Raw genomic sequence first — 13,871 nt, 5'->3', positions numbered from 1 at the left:
GAACAAATGGGTCCTCTTGATTTAACCTTGATGAATGGTTCATCCAGGTGTTTTCAATAATGACAATAAGCACTGCAAGCCACAGGCCTTCTGATACAAGTATAATGCATTATTAGGCCATTAGAGGCTGAGTATGGAAGCCCACTTACGCTCTGCCCTATCAATAATGTTGTGTCCCAGTCTACATTTAGGCCAGGGGAATTAGTCATACTGATATTCTATTTAATAAAAAATCACAAGAAGACGCATAAAGAATCTCATTACATTTTAACAGGGTTACAGTAGCCCGGGAGGACCACAAGTTTAATTTTCATAAGAGCATCCATTCTTCAATTATGTCAAGCAGAAAATGTAAATAGCAAATGGAATGCTAACAATATCTCTACAAGCACATTGGCAGATGGAAGCCATTATGTGGAGCGAAAGCCGAGTTGAGGAGTTGGAGAAGTGTGCAGCTGAGAGCTGGCCACTGTTGCTAAACGTTGGCTTAAAACCCCCTGCACACACACACACACACACACACACACACACACACACACACACACACAGCTTTCAACTTGCCGTGAGATTCCCTTGATGTGCTGTCACTTCTCTTCTGTCTTCCAAAAGCCAAGTGTCTAAAAAAATGATCATCCAAAATAGTAAAACACTGTATATGTGGTTGCAACACCCCCAAAAAAAAAAAATTGTAATACATTTGTAAAATCCAGCTCATTTCAGTCAACTGAAATAATACAGCAAGTTACATTTTATTCCGTTATTCTTGAAAGTGAAGCACAGTCAATCACAGTGGGATTTCAAGAGTTACAGTATGGAATGCCGGGCATTAAGCATTCGTTTCCAAAAGTACAAAATGACGAACTGATTGTTGGGGCAAGAGCAAGGGCATACTGTACCAAGGATGTTACCATTATCCAAGCTGGGGATTGGAGACCATATGAGAATTAAGTAGCTAAGAGTAATTTGGGTAAACTAGTGAGATTGAACTCCTTGGCAAACTGTGCCATGATTCTACACGGAGCGATCTCTCCACCTGGCACTCCAAGTTTGACTCCCCCTTACAGGCTTCTTGACTCCTTGCTTCTGGCACTGCTGTCTTCCTCTGGCTGTGCTGAGCTGTGTAACAGATTGTGCTCTTCCACAAGGAGAGAGTCCCTCTCAGATGCCCCTCTGGATAGTGCAGATTTTGGAATTGATCTAAATCTACTCTGTAAAAGAACTGGCATTACAGTATAAGCCTTACTTGTCAGTGTTCTGTTATTCCTAACACGGCTTCTCATTGTTATTTTATAGTATTCCCTCAAAATATCACATTTCTATGTATTGTAGGGTTTACGTAGGTGTATATATAGAGGTGTAACAGCACACATACAGATGTACCTGTAGATCAAAGATTTGAAAATGAAGAATTCTGAGCACAAGAAATGAGGTGGGAAGAGTGGTCTCCTTTTAACTTGTTTTTTTTCCTCTTGTTTTTCTTTTCTCCTTCGTGAAACGTGGTCCTGTTGCTGCCGTTGGGATGTGGACACTGCAACGATTTAAGAGTTTCTTTCTGAGTGACAAGCATCTGTCGGCACTCTCACAGACCTCTGGACTTACGGACAGCTTCCCACAGAAATGTCCAGAACAATATTGGCATGTGACTATCAGCACTAAGCCCCCAGGCATCCTATAATAATAAACAGGTAATTGAAAGCTCAGCTCAGTACGTGCTGTTAGCAGGGAGCAGAGCTGCTGAAAGATTGCTGCACCATTTGGTGTTACAAAGGTGTTGAAAGAAGCTATTATATTAGTTAGTCTGTACCTGTAAGGAGAATTAATATTAACTTCTTTTTTGAAGTTTCTTTGCTAAGAAGCACAGCGGCCTACAGAGACTTTAAACTGTGTAGGGGTGTGTTTCCAGATTTAGTTTTACTGCTCTCCACAGTCTCTTCTTTAAACACATACATTCCCTAGGTTTAGATATTGAAAACTTGTGTCAAAAAAAAGGTTAATTTTCTTATGCTAACTCATAACGACAGCTTAAATAATGTATTGTTTTTTTATCTTGGAAGCTTTAATGTTAACCTAATAAATAGCGACCTCCCCACTACACATAAAAGCACAAAATAACAAAAAATAACTTAATAACTTAAAATACTGTGCTCACACACATTTCTACATCAAACTGACTGGTAGATTATAAGGGACGGTTTTCCTATGTACCACAATTCCCATGTATACTGATCCAGAAATTCAACCTGGAATTGTTCTGAATATATTTATGAAGTCCCTGTCTGGACATTCAGAATTTCTGCAGAAGGCTGGTTAAGAGACCAAGCTGTGTGTTTGGTAAAGCCTGACATTTGACCTTAATTGCTGTTAATTAGCAGAAAGGAGCACGTGGCCTCTTTCTTTTACGGTTCATTGTTCAGCTGCTGAAAGATTCAGCCAGATCAATTAAAGGGAATTAAGGTTACATTTTTTTTTTCAGGAAAGTAAAAAAATAAACTTAGCTGACAGCCCATATTAAAAAATGTACAAAAATGTATCACTTCATTAAGAATGGGGGGGTGGTGATTAGGGCTTTGGACTTATTTCTGGAAAGTTGGGGGTTTAAATCTCACTTGGTGCTCTGCTGAGCGCCCAAAAACAAAACATGCTACTCGGGTTGCTCCAGTAAAAAAATGATTTGCAGTATAACAGAGTAACTCTCCGGGTCATCATTGCAAATACATTTTTGTTCTCAATTGACTTGCCTGATTCAATGACAGATCAATTCTAAAATCTACAATCTGAAGCAAGAAGTTATCTTCAGTACAGAAGTCTTTTTAAATATAATTATTATTGGTCTTGCAAAAAATTCAATGTGGTTAATCAATTGATACCCTCAGAAAACCTTTTTCTGCCTCTTCTTTTTCAATCAATGTATTTTACCATTATTCTGCCTGTAACTTTCCTGAGGTGTGCGATTTTCATCGTGTAGAAATCAGCGGCCGAAACACAGCATATTCAGAAATTAGCACACGGAGCTCTGGAGTGGGAGGAAAGTGATGTGCAAGTTTGTGCTTCGACTTGGCAGCTTTTGGGTCACGAATTTGGTTCCGGATCCTGTGAAGTTTCCATGTTCTCTTCTAAGTTCGCATGGATTCTTGTTGTGTTCTGGTTTCAGCTCTGGTCAGTAGATGAGCTGGTGTCTCTAGTTGAGTGTGTGTCCTCCTATGCACTAATGTCACAACCCTCCGCCCTGTGCCCTGTCCCTCCAGGAGAGACTCTGTAGTCCTTACCAGGAATGAGTGTCTTTCTGATAAATGACGGGTTACAAAGTATTTTATCTACACTTGTAACAGATGTAATAGATATGCCTGTAATTCAAATTGTTAACTACAGGAAGGATGGTGCAAATATTTATACCATGATTTACTACACAGCTCCGCAGCACAATTCATTCAATCTGAAAACGGATTAACTGCATAACCATATTGAAACTTATTATCCACCCACCTAATTCTTGAATGCGTTGTGTGTATTAGATGATGGTGTACTGTATTGAGTACACTGTTAATTAGAGTATTTAATGCATGCATATTTTGAAGTGTATCCAGTCTGTTCACGATCAATGGGCATTGATTTATATGAGTCACTAAGACTCTGTGCTTTCTTTTCTTTAATTATTTCTGCTCAGTCTACCTGCCTTAAATATTATAATTGACAGGGTTACATTGTCCCCATGCCTTAATTAAATCAGAGACGACTGCAGACAAGGAGACAAGTCACCATCCTTGGCTCATGGTATTCTTTATGCGACACAGATCCTTGCTTTTTTCACTGGTTTCTAGAGGATGCATCGCACACAAAAAATGCATTGCAGGGATACTTTGATTAACTTGCCCTTTAAAAAGGGAGACAACCGGAATAGATGTTACAATATTGGTAATCAGCCCCCGTCCAGAGATGAGCCTCTTTCACTAAAAACTTCTTATAGTAGAGCAAAAAGTGAATGGGTCTCTTGAACAAAATATTGTTGTTTTCAAAACACCCCTTCAAAGAAGCCCTTGTCATTAAATTACATAAAACATAGACCACATTTTTTCCAACGTCTCAACTGCGTCTTTTTTGTCATGCTTGGTGTGTCCTTACTTTTTCTTATAATTTTATAATACCTGCAGAATCACAGAGATTAAACTTGGAAGTGCTGACAGGTGACAGAAAGCTTCTTCAAGTGTGTAAGCGGCTCAAAAGAAGTCATACACCATGGGTTTTCCATTTAGTCTTGGCCAGTTCCAGCACTGTACGCTAATTAAAATAATTGGCCTTCCAGATTCCTCCAATACTGGATCAGGTATATCTGTCAGTAAGAGGCTTAGCAAAATATTTCTCGGAATTAGTGAATAACCAGGACTGAAGTGGCTGAAATTTCAATATCCTCGTCTCCTCTCTTCGGTTTTAAAATTTCGCCATCTTATCTAGCCTAACAGTATGGCATACCATAACAAGGCTGCATTGATCCAGCTATGTTCCTGACACAGTAAACTGAAGGACAAGGATTTAGTGCTAAACCCCCAAAAGGGGTTCAAACAAAAATCAGTAGTGCTCCATGCAGTCCACCAGATCTTGACCCATGACTGGAAGTGCTGGTTATACAGCCTTTACTGAGCACACTTCATTTTGAGCAAGAACTTTCAAAATCATAACAAACTGTTTAAGTATACGTGAGAATTACACAACTGCACTTCTGCTTTCTAAAAGGTGACATATACTAATTAAATCAGATGCCAGATACTGCACATCAGCATGAACAGTTTTGTCATATTATTGTAAATGTGAAATATTTCACATGCTGTTTTTACTTTGTTATAAATATATCGGTACTAAGTGCCTACGGTATCTGTAATGATTCGTTAAAAAGAACAGATCGAAAATTAATATTTCTTTTAGTATTCATGTTCAAAAATGGATTACTAATTATTCTATAGATTTGGCAAAATATTTCATTAAATGAATAATTTAACGACTTGGCTAGTCCTGTTTTTTCTGAACTGTTCATACATATACGTTCATCAAAATGAACCACGAGACATGAAGGAGGGGAGAAGGCACTTCTTTACCCAAAAGGTTGTGGGACCATGGAACAAGCTGCCTGGCCATCTGGTTGAAGCCGAATGGCCTCCTCTCCACTGTGATCTTAATCATGCCTCAGTAGTTCAATCAGTTGCCAACAGTAAATGCCAGAGTATTAGGACCCTTAATAAAGTTAATAAAGTATTAGGGCCTTTATTAACAAGTTAAATATTTAAAAAATGGATAGACCAGATAACTGACCATTCGTGGGGTCAAGGGTTCTACAATATTAGAAGGACAAGAGCTGACTGTTCCCATTTCATTACTTTTAATTCGATACCAGTGAATTTATATCGTTTCAGCAACTTTTTTTATCAGAAATTCAAAGCTATTGCTACATAGTCTGTCGGTGCAAATGAACCTTTTTCGTCTGTCGTGTGGTTTGCATTTCTGTAATCGATTGGTGGTTGATCAAGTTCATTTCTGCTGCTCAAGGAAACTTAAAACGAACTGCTGATTAAATTTGTACAGGAACCAGTGGGAGTCGTGTCTCCAAGAATTCACCTCAGCATTTGAAGATTTGAAAAGCGTCGTCTCTTCCAGATTGAATGTTTGGTAGAATGAAAAGAGTTCAGTCATCCACGCAGTGGCTCTCACTTAAACTGTCCTTTTGCATTTCTCACACCTAACCTTTGAGGGTGAGGGCTGCACATCTTGTGATTGGACAAGGAGGCATGTCCAGAGGAATAAGCTCATCATATGACTGCATGCTGTGCACATTGGTGTAATCATGTGGAAGAGATAATTACAAGACAGGAAATTATAACACAGGGCCTAAGGAAACAATCTTTCCACACTGAGTTAAGCCAATCATGTCCTCATCATAGCTCTTACAACTGGAACGGAAGTCAGTAGTACAGACAGACAGCTCTTTTCCAAGGCCGTTATTGTCACCACGAACAAAGAAGCAAAGAACAGCATATACTCTACGGTGACTCTTATTCATATTCAGCACTAGGAGCAGTAATAAAAACCTCAGCAGCAATAAACCCAGATGATAGCTCAAAATTATTTATATTTATGAAACGTGTAATTAAGCTAAGAGCTTTACATGAATTGTTTACCAGAACTAGATTAGTTTCATGATTAATTGATATATGGTGTGAGTAACAGCCTCAACAATAGCCCTTTTTTAAACAAGGTGAACATTCAGTAAAGGTTACTGGAGACATTAACCCGAGGGGTATATTTATTCGTTATTACGATTCTGACCAGTGAACACCTTGTAAAAATCTCATTTGTTATGTGTTATTATGAGTAAATTATTAATAATAACCATAACATTTCCCACTTCTTCCACCAACATGACAGTGTGGAGGGGAAAAATCACTAGCCGGCGGCTGGTATCTGGAGCTAGACGTAATAACTGTTAAGCGCCAACCTCCTGACACTCTCAGGGAGAAAACCGCTCTCTTAAAATAAAGCTTATCCAGTGCTGTAAAGAGAAGGGCAGAAGCATCAGTGCCAGGAGTGGTATTATGAGGATTAGAGGAGTGGAAACAAGGCAGGGTTCAGACCTCATTTTTACGTTACGAAGGGTGGTGGCAGGTGTCTTAACCTGTCTCCCAACTTCAAAGTAAGCTCCTCATTAAGCAGGGACAATCACAAGACCTACAATCACAGCTGTGTTTTGAAAGCACTGTAACTCCAATCAGCTAAATGCACATCCATTTTTATTTTTAAATGAACAAAGTAAAAAAAAAAACACCTCTCCTTTATTAGCACAAGGGCACAGATGAGGAGAGAAATAACGAAGATATGGCTATACACAGGCTAGAGGAAATTAAATGAAAAGATTCATTTTACTGCTTATCAGATCACTTTTCATGTTAAAAGGTGCAAGTTGCGAGCTTCTTAGAGCAATTTAGAGAGTGTTTCAAATAATGTTTTCTTTTGGCCAAGCAGACTTTATTTGAACATCACAATGCATTAAATACAGGCATCTCTTACCATTTACCAAACTTTTCCTCTCTGTTTTAGGAAAAATGGTATAAAGATACAAGTGTCACGAACCAGAACAAAGTGGTCAGATATTCGTTTGGATTTTTCTTTGAACTATTTTCGCAAATAAAAATTCTGTTGTATTACGGTTACTTAGTTGTTGCACAATGGCATTTGTTACAAAAAGGAATCTATAATAGATATTTGCCATGAAACCATTTTTTGGACATCATTGATTTTTTTTCTTTAGTAAAGTCACCTGGAAACGAGGCAATGTGTATACAGTTGACATTTTTCCTACTGCTAAACGGAACTTTATTCTAAAAAAATAGAATGGATAAGTCCCCATGGGCCCATTAAGAATGGCATCTCAAGCTTTAGAATTGTGATTCAGGTAGTTTGTGGAGAACACGATCTGTTTAAATGGGGAATTTGATGTGGAAATGTTGCAAGTGTGGCGCTCTAGAGAAAGGCTTCCCAGTAACTCGGGAGCAACTGCCTGGTTTCCTTGTTGACTTAGCTGAAGCCAGTGAGCAAAGGCAACAGTTCATGTAACTGGGCCAACTTAGATTTGCACGGCCTGTCAGCTGCCCGTCTCCTAGCACATAATATTACCGCTCTCGATTTAGACCAGGCGAAAGAACACTCTTCACCCCCTTTCTGACGAGCTACAGTGGTGAGATACAGTATTTGTATAAGATCAGGGCTGGCGACCTCTGAACCGACTCATGTTACGCATCTTTTTTTTTTTGTGCCTGCTCTCCAAATCCGAAGGGATTTGAAAGTCAAGGTCCACAATAGAAGGGGCGGGGGAGGAAGGTGGGAGGAGTGGGGGGGGGTGGTGGAGAGAGTGGACTGGGAGGCGCGTTACAACGCTGCAGATTACACACAAAGTGCAGCAGCTGTTAATAAGGGCCTTTTCCAGGGAGAACAAGGTGTCTCCACAGAAGATAATGTTCCATTGACGGGGCAGTGCAGCCTTGCTCCGGCTGTAATCCCACTTTGTGTGCCTCAGTGAGCAAACTCAATCGCTGCTATCTTGATCTCTTGAGAAGGCTGGATCCCGTAGATGCCCGGCAGATACCGCTAAACCTCTGTCGCTGCCACTCTCGTCTTCGCAGAGCTGTGTCGGTGCCTTGTATCCTTGTGGCATAAAGGCAGGGGATAGGTTCACTCTGCCTTTTGCCTTGACAGCCGCACAGTCATTTTGCTCTGATTGATGGTTTAAGTCGGGGAATAAATGGCAGGCACTAAACCCTCAGAGACAGCTAATTGAATTGGTTTCTAGAACACTAATGGAGCTTAATGTTGAGATAACTGATACCTTAAGAATAAGTGATCATTGACAGCATGTGTTTCTCCCCAGTAATAAACATGTCAGAGAAGCGGGACACAGCTTGTGCACAATTAATATATGTCCCTCCCTGATACGGTTATCTTTTATATCCTGCTAAGTAAATGGGTGTGAATGTAGCCGATATGAAATTGTCCCCTGGCAGCAGAAACAATATCAAAGGAATACAACATGAAAGAATTTATCTCTGGCCATAGGTAGCTTGTATTTGTATTTTTTATTCTCCTTCAGTCGTTTTGTTTTTTTGTGAAGTCTCATTTTTGAAAGCATATAACAAAAAACAGGTATTAAGTCTACAATGACTAAATATTTGCAGTAAAATAATCTTCCAATACTCATTTGTGCACTAATACTGATGGATAATATCTGGAGCATTACAAGTATTGCTATTATTTAAATACAATTAGGCTTTAAATTCATGTTAATTTTCACAAATTATGCTTTGGTATGAATCTGAATACCAGCAGGGTTCCTTTAGTTTTAGATAATGGATGGTTAAAGTGCAGATAATTATTGCATTATTGTGTTTTGCAGATTAAGATAATGGCTGTTCTTATTTCCCTTAGTTAATTGATTTTACTACTTATCAGATCACTTTTCGTGTCTCCTAATACTGGCTTTCACCTCGGTGTTAAATCATATAATTTCAATAAATTTTCTGACTCGGTGTGAAAGTTAATGTTGGTATCATGGCCGAGATGCATTATAATTAACATTCGGGGGCTTGTGTTAATCGGCTTCACCGTTATTACGTCTCCAACTCTATTCATGCTTTGAGTTTCCCATCGTGTGTCTTCTGCTCCTCGTGAGAGCACAGAACGTCTGATTCATTGAACCCCAGTTGTACAGTAGTTCCTACTCAGTATATTAGCATCTGCCTGCCTGGAGAATAGTGATGAATCACCCAGGAAATCTGTGTTGCTTTGAAAGGTAGTTGAGAAATATGACTGCACCATATTTGGCTGCTATGGCATCCATGTGCACATTGCGGCTGTTTGAATTTATATTCTTTTGTTGGATTGGAACTGTTATGCAATAGTCTTTGAGATACAATTTTTTTTTTTAAGAAAAAACATGCCTTAATTACAGTACCATGCAATGCTGGTATTCATTCTTTTTCATGTGGGAGTATTTTGCTATTTTAAGTATAAAGTAATTCTGTCTCTTTGTTACTGCTGATATTCTTAACAATAACAAATGAACACCAACGCTTGTTTTTCTTAGAACTTAAAAAAGCGTGGACACCAACCAGATACACAGAAACTAGAAACATGTGTTTCTTTCCTCTCACTAACAGCAGATAGTCAAATGAATCTTCACTATTTTATGGCCTGAAAGTTTCTCCTAAACCGCTGTTTTCAAAACGTCAGCAGTCTGCTAGACCTCACCCCAGGTCCAATGCTATGCCTTTCACATACATTAGAATCAGTCATTTATTTGGTTAGAAAACAAATTCTCTCAATGTGGCCACAAGCTGAGCTAACAACAGAAATATTTCCTACAACACCACCTCTCAGATGATGGGCATCTTTCCTGGGTTTTGTTTTTAGGTTAAGGCTATTACTAAGAATTTCTCTATGCCAAAAATGCCACCATCAGCTTGGCATGAAGGAAACTATGCTGAAAGCTTTGCATCTGGGCAGATACCAAATTCCTTTATTTTCAGATAAAACATTTCCCATGAATTTCTATAAAAAAGTACTGCGCCAGGAAATTCTGATACATGTGTGAGGCTATGAAATTAACCAAAGTTGTTCTAAATGTTGCAAGCCTTAACACGTATGAAACAAATATCGTCATTGTCATTCTCAACAGGAGAAGAACAGGCCTCATCTGTGGCCCCATTCTGTGTGTTTGTATCTATGTGATGAATTTGCATAATACAGTACAAAGAAATGCAGCTTTTTGCAGAGTGCAGTATATTTATTATCTTGTACACTTGAACATTTTCTTCATGAAACTGTGGAATTCTGTCTATTAATTTGCACACAAAACCTGATAATGTCCTCACCCAAAATGGGCAATAAACGTTGTGTATCTATTGTGAACTTCTTAATTCCTTCAACCTCAGGTGATCAAAAAAGTAAAACTCCTTCTTCTTTGGTACAATCAGATTTTTGCAGAACAAATTCATGTTGGGTCTGTCAAAATCAAAGGGGCAATATTCTGAAAAATGTAACATAAAGGATCAGTATCCTTCATTCACCATTTTCATCTGATTTCTGTAAATATTCAATTATGCACTATTTTGTACCTAAGGATAAGAGCAAGGTGCCTGTATTTTTACAAGTTTTAATTCTAACTCAGTGAACAGTATACAATTTTATCCTTGTATTGGTGAAGTTTTTCTCTTCAATAGGACAAAGTTATCAAGCTTTAATCCTGTCTTTTTTCTCTTGGTAGCCCTGCATTAAAATGGCAATAACTCTTCAATGGGACAGTTTATTTGACATTGGAATGAACCTTTCTCAAAATTGAAAATTTCCAATAATTTAAAAACATTCCTGTTTTACAAATGACAAGATTCACTGGGAGCATAATCAATAGTATTTGATAATTCCAATGGATGTGGAGTTCATGCACATAACAAGAACGCCCCATGCAGTGAAAAACAAACAGGCCTTTACCCTCAGTTCTGTCTGAAGGAAAGGGTCCTGAGGGTTTGTTTGTGGAGACATGAGAAGCTGTCATGAAGTCACTACTAGAGCCGTGTTCTTCCCACTTCAAAGTCAAACAGAAGAGACCAGGCTCTCTTTCAGCTAATGCAATACCACCAATAGTGCTTGCTTGTAAGTTTTCCTCTACTATTGTATGTATCTTCAATGGCATGACCAAACCACAGCACGTTGAATGGCCATAGGCAGAGACAGATGACTGCTGTGCATCTGCAAAACAGAAGAGTTGCAAATCAAATCAAATGCTAATTTTCAAATTAAGAAACAAATCTCACGGTGTTATATTTTAAGTGCACTGGAAAGGGTATAAATCAGAATAAGCCTTCTTGCTCCTCTGACTCATTTTAATAGTTCAAGAACTGCAAGGAAGAGTCTTCTTGAATGCTCTGAAGGACCCAGTCCCCACAACACGTTTTGGTGTACAACGATGCCATGAAATTCTCTCTGCTTGATGTCCGTTTAACCCTTCTGAAAAGAGCCTTTATCAAGATTGAAGAAAAGGTGTGGTCACATTTCTTTATCCCTTTTGAAAGGTTTGACTCAGATTGTTACTACTGTAGGTCTTTGTTCTAGGCATAAAAATATCATTGTATCTTCAACAGTCCATGCACGTACATCTAAAGTCAAAAAGTATATTCTCCTATACCTTGAACGTAACCAGAAATCAAATTTCTGTCAATTGTTAACAAAAAAAGTATATATTGTGAAACGTAGCAGATGATCACAATAGTGAGAATTCACAAAATTTTCATTTTCACTTATTTTACTGACATGTTAACTAATACCCTGCAGCAATGTGAGGCACACTTCTCAGATTTTGTGCTTAAGCTGGTTTGTGAATAGCCCACTCAAAACTTGGCAAAGACACATCAATCCCTAGTTGAACAGCTCAGTTAAAATATAACAGTGCGTTCAACATTTATATATATATATTTGTCAATACTATACGCCCACATTCATCCACAGTAATAGATACATTTTGGGCTTATAATTCTTCTGTCACTATAAACACATCCAGACTCTGAGTGGAATAGAAGTTTTAGCATGAGCTTCCAGGCCATTAGATAATGTCTGTTCTTCAATTGCCTGAAAGTTCTGCTAAATTAGATCTGAGAAATTCCCTTATGGCGGTCCAGTTTTCACCTAAAATTGATTTATAGTGGCATTCCTTCAGTTTTAAAACAAATCAGACTCTGCTTTCTTACGTATTGATTGCCACACAGGGCATGGGTGCACATTGCACATGAAACAGCTCTTTGTAACGTTTGCACGATACTTTGTGTTACGGTACATGATATATCATACTTGGTGGAGGTCACATGCTCTCTGTCCCCTCACGGTCAGGGAGCAGAGGGGAGAGCAGGGGGTTGGAGACACGCTTGTGTGAGAGTGTCTCAGCCCTTGAGGGCCACAGCACAGTCGTCTCCTCTCTCCACACCACATTAAACCCTCACACAACCCCAGGGCGCACAAGCCCGAAATCTTAACTTCGGCTCGGCAGAAATAACTTCTCTTTACTTCTTTTTTTCCCAAAACAAAAAGGGAAACTCCAAATCTCACAGAATCGGAACGGATTTCTCACGCTCTCCCTCTCGCCCTTGACTCTTCATTGTGTTGTGATTCTGGGGCAGAAGAAAAGGAGATCAAGTGCAGGCTGGTGGGAAGAGTCCACTGTGCGGTTCGGAGAAAAAGCCGTGTTTGGGGAAGAGTGGTCATACAATCCCAAAATGCACTACTTATCTGACTCTGCCAAGTGAACGTATACAGCTCCCTCCCCCATGACAGAATGTTTCTGATCGTCTGTTTTGGTCCCTGACCCAGATTTAAGGCAGTTTTCCTTTTGATTTGTCTCCCACAGTTGATCTCTTTAACTTGCTCTCCTTGAGATGAGGGGATAGGCTTCCTTCTGCATGAGTGAACCCCAGCCCTGGTCACCTATCGCTTTCCCATAACTGTTTAGACCATAACTGTTTGAGCTGGAGCCTAAACTGGCTGATAATAGGGGCAAAGTAGAGGAGACATATTGTATAAGATGGACAGTTTCTTGGGGGTGCGCCCATTAACATGTCTAGGAAACCGGAGCACCCAGCAACAACCGGAGAGGTCAAGGGGAGAACATGCAAACTCAATGCAGAAGGTGCCCGAGGCTGGAAATGAGCTCAGGATGTACTGCACCACTCTTCCAGCTGCTCCAGATAGCTTCAAATACGGATGCTGTTCTTCTGCTGGTCAGCTGTGGGAATGGTGTATAGGAAGGCAAAAGAGTCTTGATTGCATATCTGCCCGGAACTTTAAATTTATATTGAAACTGTAACCTGTGATAAATTCCAATATTAGCAGCAACATAGCTGTGTATTGCAGAGGGAAGATGAAACAAGCTCCATGTGGAGAAGTTTTTCGGTGCCACAGTGACCTCTGCTGTCATCTGGAATTCAGGCAAAGCCATCAGTTTTGTCCTGCTGCTTTTAAACGAAAAGAACAAATCCTTCTCGCATTTACTGTCCATAGCACTTTCATCCCTCAGGATTGTGATACTTTCCACTGCCTTGGGAATCTGGGTTGATCTGAAAACAAGATATAGACACCCAAAACATCAAAGCCATTTAAAAGCGGAGGTATCCAAATCATCTTTTGCAAATGTACAGTACGGACAGCAGATCATTAAATGTTTGCAAGGAAACCAGACTTCAAAATAATTTCAGCGCCACGTCAAATTCATGGATTGATACTTGAGGGACAGGCAAGCAGCCAGAATGAGGGGTATTTGTATGTATCTCATAGATTTTACAAAAGAAGAAAGA

General features: G+C 39.4%; 1 long non-coding RNA gene across 1 annotated transcript in view; it reads left to right on the top strand.

Annotated features, from left to right (window-relative positions):
- Window positions 1–4,066, top strand: part of LOC107078558 (uncharacterized) — a 67,618-nt gene extending 63,552 nt beyond the window's left edge. The window contains exon 4 of the long non-coding RNA XR_001479510.2: window positions 1,544–4,066. This is a non-coding gene — a long non-coding RNA (uncharacterized lncRNA). The remainder of the gene's footprint in view (window positions 1–1,543) is intronic.
- Window positions 4,067–13,871: the final 9,805 nt, after the last annotated feature.

This window comes from Lepisosteus oculatus, chromosome 10 (assembly GCF_040954835.1).
Source record: "Lepisosteus oculatus isolate fLepOcu1 chromosome 10, fLepOcu1.hap2, whole genome shotgun sequence".
NCBI lineage: Eukaryota > Metazoa > Chordata > Actinopteri > Semionotiformes > Lepisosteidae > Lepisosteus > Lepisosteus oculatus.
The sequence above is the reverse complement of the archived record's forward strand: the minus strand, read 5'-3'. Positions and strand labels throughout refer to the sequence as shown.